The sequence below is a fragment of the Benincasa hispida genome, chromosome 4, assembly GCF_009727055.1.
Source record: "Benincasa hispida cultivar B227 chromosome 4, ASM972705v1, whole genome shotgun sequence".
NCBI classification, from domain to species: Eukaryota; Viridiplantae; Streptophyta; class Magnoliopsida; order Cucurbitales; family Cucurbitaceae; genus Benincasa; species Benincasa hispida.
Genome location: NC_052352.1, coordinates 60,129,903 through 60,139,506, shown reverse-complemented (window position 1 = coordinate 60,139,506; position 9,604 = coordinate 60,129,903).

Sequence of the window (9,604 nt, the reverse complement as noted above, 5' to 3'; positions counted from 1 at the left end):
CGTGGTCTGGTCTTATACAAACTCCTTTGTATAAGACGCCCCCGCTCGCATATCTCTACATGAATGATCAGGATCAGACCATATGTAGCAAGTCACAACACTTGTAACTATTCCACAAAGCTGGTCACATCCGTAACGTTACTAGGATAAGGTTTCCCTCTTATATCCATATACTACAGACCATTTTGATTATCACTTAAGACATGACCCACTTGTATGTCCCCACATACATAAGTTACATAAAGACAACCAGGGATTTTAAGTTTATTGGTTTGTGGTAAAGCAAATAAAACATCCAAATGTGCAAAGTCAAGAAGTGAAATAAATATCATATATTATATATCAAGAGCGTTCATGTTGCATATTTCATCTTAATTTCTCTAATTCTCTCTGTTAGTGGCATTATTTTGTTTAATGCTACCGTGTCTTTGAATGGTACAGGAGATTTTAGAACTATTAGTGATGCAATATCTATGCCACCAAATAATAGCAGTTCTAGGTTTTACATGGAATATATAACGAAGATGTCAAACTTCCGAGTGAAAAAATGTTTATAGCACTAGTATGAGACGATGCAACACAACTACCATTATTGTTGATAATAGAAACAACCGACATGGTTTTGGAACCTCCGACTCAGCCATTTTCAGCAAGCACTCTAATTTTTCTTTTTTTTTTTTCAATGAGCTTTTTAAATTAGAAAAATATTCAGCTTCCTTTGGTCCATTGTGCATAACAATTGCAATTTGATAGGTGGAAAAAAAAGTTTAAGAAAATTATTCAAAAACTTGGTAATCTGTTTTAATGATTCAAATAATAATAATTGTATGTTGATTTATTTGTTTATTTTTATTTTTTCCAGCTATGAATGGTAACATTTTCATGGCAATATCCATCACATTTGAAAATTCAGTTGGAGCAGAGAATGGACAAGCAGTTGCGTTTTTAAATAATGCAAACCAAACTGTGTATTAAAATTCAAGTTTCTTAGGATTTCAAGATACATTATACGTAGAAAAATATAAGGTATTCTTTAAAGAATGTAAAATTTATGGAATAGTTGATTTTATATTCGGAGGTGGACTTGCAATGTTCCAAGATTGCAAGATTACAAGATTGCAACATATATGCAAGATTGCTAAACATAGTTACAATTATTGCACAGTCTAAATAAGTAAAAGGCCAAACTAGTAGGTTCTGCTTTCAAAATTGTAGTGTGATGGCATCTCCAGAGCTTGGGCCAATAAACAAAACTCATAACTTTGAAGTTTATCTTGGCCGACCTTGGAGAGATTATGCAATGGTGGTTTTTATGAAGTCTTTTCTATATTCTATTGTCAATGCAGCTGGTTGGTCTGCGTGATCACCATGGAGGCCTTTTGATTTACTTTTTTATGCCGAGTTTAATAATAGAGGCCCATGAGTGAATTTATCTGAAAGAGTAAAATGGCCTGGCTTCCATGTTATAAATAATCCAACCCAAGCCTATACTTACACCGTAAGAATATTTATTGATGGAAACACATGGTTACCTAAAACCAGTGTACCATTTAAATTAGATCTTTAGTTTTAAATTTATTAATGTGTGCCCAATGTATTTCTTGGTGATCAGTAAAACTTGTAAGTACTTTGGTGAATCTATAGTATCACTTTCTCATACTGGTTTTTTTATTTAACTTCTCTAATTCTATGATTTTCTCTAACTAAATATTAAAAATTCTTCAAGTTGTCTTGTATTTTATTTTTTTATTTATTTTTAATATATATTCCTTACTTTTATGAATTGGTTTATGCAATTATTACATAACATACATACTTATACTATTACTATGTTGCATTAATTGCCGTGCGTTAACACCAGCCTCATCTCATACTTAGTTAATTCCCCTTATTACCTGCTTAAGGAAATTCGGGTTTCACAATGTATGGCTGTCCTAGTCACACAAAATTTGTTTCTCCACCCAAATTTTTAAATTGATAATTTAGATTCTAAGTTAACTAGATCAGTCACTAAAAATTAAATTGAATTAAAACATACCGAGAACCGTAGGCTCGTCTAGCTAACTAAGCGTCATTTACATGTTGTAGTTGTGGAGCCATTATTGGAAATTGCTCCCAAGCCCATAGTTGCAAAAGTATGAGAGGCCCAGCTATCTTACAAACTTCAGGTCTTGTTGCTTTGCACAGTTGTCTATATAACCATGCGAAACATGCTCCACCACACGAATACCGTCCCGCATCATAGAGGTTAGCTAACAGTGGCAGGAACATCAAGTGAACAAAATAACTTGATTTTGTCAGAAAACAGACTTCCATTCATCATTTGTAGTATATATGTTTGTGCATATCTCATGACAGTTTCCTCGTCTGCATCATCTGCGAGCTCATGGAATTGTATCCTTAACCATATCAAACTTAACATCGATCCTTTAATTTTGTCGGCAGGTGGGGTCATACCGAGGTACAGTTGAAAAACTTGTAACCAGTCACCATACATCACTCCGGTGACCGGCTCATCGTCAACAAATAACCCCAACAACACTTCTATGACTTATAGAGTGATAGTGCACTCTTCAATAGACATATGAAATGTATGAGTCTCAGACCTCCATCTCTCGACCAAGGTTGTGATCAGATGTCAATCTAACTGAATAAATCCCAATCTGACAACTCCATAAAATCCAGATCTAGCGGTAGTATTCGAGAGTGGAGTAGGATAGTGCGCTGGACAACTGCCTCTCGACGCCTGCGAGATATTTCTCCAATAGTACAATCTTGCCATACAACAGATGATCGATGAATGGATTGGTCGTACAAAACATCAGGATCAATAGGTTCTGGATTTAAAGCCATGATCTAAAAGAATTTTTTTTTTATTTCTCAATTAAATAATGTATAACTTAATTAAAAGAATAATGTACAACTTTATAAATTATAATAAAAAACTAAATATACAATAAAAGTATCATCTACACTTAGTTAAATATACATGAAAAAAAATTATTTATAGCTTGTTCATTCGGAATAGAGAATGACATAAACTGATCCTGATGGTTCTAGATTAGGATGTCTATATATTATTTCTAACTGATTTGTTCTCATATCTACACTAAGTGACATCCCAACCATCTAAAGCCCCCACTTGGTGGTTGGTCATAATCAACTTCATCAATACCATCAATCATATTACCATTTGTAAACAACATAAATCCGCCATTTTCTAAAGAAAAAAAAGACAATACATTACTAATTGTTTTACTAATTATCAAACTTAAACAAAAACAAATCACAATAAAAATCACAATAAGAAATATATGTAAGAAATATATTAAAAAATCACAATAAAAATCCCAATAAGGTAAACTTTTAAAAACTATTTTTCAAAGTTAATACTAAAAAAATATTAAGGTTTTTAAACTATAAACATCACATTTTTAAACATAACAATAAATTAAACTTTTTAGAACTATTTTAAACTATATTTTCAAAGTTAATACTAAAAAAATCAAATATCATAAGAAATATATTAAAAAAATCACAATAACTTTATATTAAACTAAAAATATTAAAGTATAAACATCAACTTTTTAAACATAACAATAAATTATACTTAAATACAAACAAAAACAAACAAAATATAAATAAGATTAACATGGTAGGTATAACATAATATAAATAAGATTAACACTAATAACAACTACTAAACTTTTTAAAATGCAATAATACTAAAAGAATAACACCAATACTAACAAAATCTAATATTATTTAAAATGCAGAAAAAAAAACATTAACATGATAGGTATAATATAATATAAATAAGATTAGTAAAATATATAGAGAAAGAACTACTAACATCAATATGTAAATATTATTGAATTCAACAACTACTAAAAAATTAACATGATAGATCTATTAAATATAAAAAAACTAGTAATAAATAAGTAGTAAACTCACAAATTTAATAGTGGTTTTACTTTTTTTTTCCCTCAAAGTAACAATAGTCTCTCGTTTCTTTGCTATTTGTTATTTGGCAACAAAAAGCATGCAAAAAACAAAATATTATGAAAATATGGATCTACAACAAAAACTATGAAAAAAAATATATTATTAGAATATAGAAATTTTGTTAACGTTACCTCTTTTCTGTTATTTGTTTCCCAAACAACAACAAAAACTATAAAAAGAATATAATAGTATGAGAATAGGAACAAAATTTACAATTATTTAAAAAAAAATTGAAATTTTGTATAGTAAATGTACAAACCTCACAATTTGATGGACGAATGTGGGGAAGAAGGAAATTTAGAACAAAAAAGGAAGTGATATTTTATAAGTTTTTGAAAGAGAAGAGAAACCGACGGATAGCAAAATTTTTTAGAAGTTTTTGGAGGAGAAGAAGATGGGCAGTAGGAAGAAGGCAGAGAGCAATCAGATAACAAAGAAGGTAGAGAGCAATCGGATAACGAAGAATGCAAAATATAATTGTGATTTGAGAAGTGGAAGGGGGGCTTAAAAGCCTGTAAGTCGAGTTTTCAAAACTCAACTCACGGATTAATTTGAGCGTTGGGAATTAAAGAGGGAATCAGAGAGCGTTGGGAAGGTGTAAGTTTCTGGCGCTGATGGGACGAATCGCTGACCATGCAAAGCGCTTTAATTAGGTCGATGGTTGAACCCTCGACTTGTTCTTTAATTATTTTTAGGTCGAGGGGTTCAACCCTCGACATAATATTTTAAACTTTTTCCAAATCTCGAAATCTTCAAAACAACTACAAATCTCTAAATACTTAAAAAAAAAAACCCTATTTCCCTAAATAGTTTTCCAAACTACGATATTTTAAAAAAAATGTCCTTCAACAACTATCATCTGATTTTCTTTTGCATTTATAGATAAATTTAAACAAATGCAATATTTATAGTTCATTACTAATTTTTTCACTCTAACTCAACCCCTTTTTCATCGATCATAAAAATTCTTTTTTCTTTTTTTTTTTTTTTAAAATTAATTCACTCTGTTAGTTCTTCTGAATGAGACAATTGATTATTTTTAGGATATTATGTAATAATAATTACAATAGAATAGAATGATCAAAGAGGTTACATGTATATACATAGTATTATTAAAAACATTATTCTACCGAAAGAAGAAATAAATATTACTAAGATGGGTACATGACACTCTTTTCTTTTATCACTCATACTCTTTGATTTTCTAAAATCACCTTTATATATTAGGTTGGTTTTGTGAATATGTTAGTTGAGATTATGGAGTTGGTTTCATTTATTTATAGAAATCAATAATAAAAAAAAAAAATCTCAAATAGCATCCAAAAAACATATAACTCCATCACCATTATGTATATCAACCTCAATGTTAAAGGTTCGAGAATCTCGTTCTCACACTCAACTAAAAAAATAATTTAAAAAATCAGTTTGACCTTAAACAGGTTAAGTTGCATCAATTTTGATTCTAAACTTTCAATTTTATCAATTTCAACCGTAAACTTAACACAAGTGTTGCAGTTTTAACCGTAATATTTTTTTTAAAAAAAAGTTACAATTTTAATCATCTAATAAGTTTTTAAGGATAAATTGGAGGTAGGAGATTTGATGCTCGAACCTCCTGATTCTCAACACATATACATGTAAGTTGAGCTAAACTCTTGTTGGCTAATCATCATAAGTTATTGTTCCAACTATCCTTAAAACATATTCTCTTACGCATTTATAAATGTATAGAATGCAAACTTCCATACAATATGAAATTGAACATTTTTTTTAGAGACGACCAACGTTGCAGTAGTAATTTTTTTAATATTATTTAATTATTAATTTATATGTTGGTCAAACTTATTTTTTATAAACTTTTATTTTATTAAAATTAATGAGAGTGAAGATTTTTATTTTTATTTTATTTTCATTAGTCGGTAAATTAGTTGAAATTGAATCTAGTGTTAACATTGCAAAACTTATGTAAGTTAAGATCAAAATCGATGAAATTGAAAGCGTAGGATCCGAATTGATTCAACATGATAAACAAATTATGGTCAATATTTGATGTTTAAAAAACCAAAAAAATTGAAACCAAGAAAACTATGAGCAGTTCTGATTAATTATGACCAGAGTGTTAGTTCTTATCAAATCAATCACTTTTTTGGGGGATAAATTCTGTAGTAAAAGTCTAAGGACAGTTTGCTTAAAAGATGAGAAAAATAATTATTATACAAAAAGCTAATTAACTCCTTAAATCTTACCAAGTTACCAACCCATAGTTTAAAAGTAGAGTACAACAAAAAAAAAAAATAATAAAAAAAAATAAAAAAACTGACAAATCCAAATCAATTCAAACTGATCCAATCATTTGGTTTGATTTTTTGATATAAACTTGGATATATTGATTTGTATTTCGAGAAAACTAGAAAAATTGTTTAATATCAAATTTTTATTTGAAAAACCAATAAAAATTGAACTGATTCAATGATTTATATATACACCCTTGAAAATAAACTATTCATTACGAATTCTTTGATATTTTAATTATTATGGTGCATGTATATTTGATGTTTAGATAAAAGACCAATTATATCGAATATGTATGTTTTTATTTAGAAAAATGGAAAAAAAAACCAAAAAATGTCAAAATTCAATTTATAAAAAAAGAAATAGACTAAAATTTAATTTAAAATGAGCAAAAATGAGCGATTTAAAACAAAGTGAAAATAAAAATAAAAAAATTGGAAGAAAAGAAAAAATACCAAAAACCAAGAATCAAACTGATAATAAATCGATCCAAATAAAATCAATTCATTAGTTTGGTTGTCTTAGACATAATTTGTAATGTGGTATATTATATTAAGTTCATTACAAATATATAAAGAGGTTTGTTTTTCTTTTTTTAAACTAGCTGGTTGAGTTGGTGGGGAAAGGGACGGCTAACAAATCCTTAATACACAGTTTTATTTTCTATTCTATAAAAGTCCAATTCCCTTTAAACTCCATCCATTTTATTACTAATTAAGTTTATATTAACTATATATATCAACTGCTTACTACTACCCCTTCCCCTCTTTTATTCATCCAAACAAATTAAATAATTAGTCATAAAAAATTAGGGTTAAAGTAATTAATTAAAATAATTGCACCATCAACTTCGAGTTCCAACCTCTCTATAAATATGAAGCTCTTAGTGTGTTCTTCTTCTTCATTGCTTAGCAACTCTTAAAGTCCTCTCATTGCTGAATTTCCAAGCAATTCTCTCTTTAATTCTCTTACTTTTTTATTGCATATTTTTCTTTTCTCCCAAAGATGCATTCAGTTCAGTTACTTCGTATTGCATATTTCATCTTAATTTCTCTATAAGTCTCTCTATTAGTAGCATTATTCTGTTTAATTCTACCGTGTCTTTAGATGGTACAGGAGATTTTAGAGCTATTAGTGATGCAATATCTATGGCCCCAAATAATAGCAATTCTAAGTTTTATAATAACGTAAAGCTAGGAATGTATAACGAACAAGTCAAAATTCTGAGTGAAAACGTTTACAGCATTTGGAGGAGCCGATGCAAATTCTACCATTATTGTTGATAATTGAAGCAACCGACATGGTTTTGGAACCTACGATTCAACCACTTTCAGTAAGCACTCTAATTTTTCTTTTCCTTTTTTTTTATTCTTCTTTAATTTTAATTAGGCTTTTTAATTAGAAAAGTATTCATCTTCCTTTGGTCCACTGTGCATAGCAATTGCAATTTGATAGCTGACAAAAAAAAAAGTTAAGAAAATTATTCAAGAACTTAGTAATTACTGTTTTAATGATTCAAATAATAATAATTGTATGTTGATTTATTTATTTATTTTTCTTTTTTCCAGCTGTGAATGTAATAATTTTATGGTAATATCCATCACATTTGAAAATTCAACTAGAGCATAGAATGGACAAGGAGTTGCAATTTTAAATAATGCAAACCAAACTATGTATTATAATCAAGATTCTTAGGATTTCAAGATACATTATACGTACAAAAATATAAGATATTCTTAAAAGAATGTTAAATTTATGGAACATATAATTTTATATTCGGAGGTGGACTTGTAGTGTTCCAAGATTGCAACATATATGCAAGATTGCTAAACATAACTACTAGAATTACTACACAGTCTAAAGAAGCAAAAGGTCAAACTACTGGGTTTTGCTTTCAGAATTGTAGTGTGATGGCATCTCCAGAGACTGGGCCAATAAACGAAAGTCGTGACTTTGATGTTTATCTCGGCCGGCCTTGGAGAGATTATGCAGCAGTAGTTTTCATGGTATACCGAGTATAATAATAGTGGTCTAGGTGCGAATTTATTTGGAAGAGTAAAATGGCCAAACATCCATGTTATAAATAAATCAACCCAAGCCCGTACTTACACCGTAAGAATATTCATTGATGGAAATACATGGTTACTTGAAATCGGTGTACCATTTAGATTAGATCTATAGTTTTAAATTTATTAATGTGTGGCCAATGTATTTCTTGATGATCAGTAAAAACTTGTAAGTACTTTGGTGACTCTGTTATAGCACTTTCTCATACTCGTTTTTGGATTCAACTTCTCTAATTCTAAGATTTTCTCTAACTAAATATTAAAAATTCTTCAAGTTTGTCCTATATTTTATTTATTTTTAATGTGTATTCCTTGCTTTTATGAATTGGTTTATGCAATTAGTACATAACATACATACTCATACTATTACTAGGTTGCATTAATTGTAGTGCATGCGTTTTCTATAGAAAAGTTTACCAAATTTATCAAATGAGTTATTCTTTTTTCGCCTCCTATATATATAAATAGTTTCACATTATATATATAAACTTTATTATTTAATTTAAATCGATTATTGGAATTTTTTGTTTCTATAATTTTTCTAGGAGTATTTTTGGACATTGATATTTCATCGTTATTCTATAGACATTTCTTTAAATTGAGACAACGACATTCTAAATCTTATTTGAACCTTGTTATTTTGGATTTTTTTTTGTTTTTTAAATTTTCTTGATTCAAAACATCTTGCTATATATATATAGTTATTTTTGTGAATGCATGTAGTTTTACAATTTATTTAGTTTATAAATTAAGTTCATCTCCAAAATTGGATACAATTTCTTTTGTTGAAATTTAAACTATAAAAAATTGTGATTAAGTGTATGAATCGCATTTTCCAATACATTATGGTTTTCTCATGTGTCTTTCATTTAATACTTAATTCTAATTTTAGATTATTTCATATTTACTTCCAATTTTAGATGTCTAATAATAATAATTTTTATTATTTAATTTGTGTATGACAGAATTTCATGTATCAATAATTATTTTAACTGATTAAAAAAGGAAAAAGAAAACGCGTGCACTGCAATTATTGCAACTTAGTAATAGTATGAATATGTATGTTATGTACTAATTGCATAAACCAGTTCATAAAAGCAAGGAATACACATTAAAAATAAATAATAAATAAAATAAAGGACAAACTTGAAGAATTTTTAATATTTAGTTAGAGAAAATCTTAGAATTAGAGAAGTTGAATCCAAAAATCAGTATGAGAAAGTACTATTACAGATTCACCA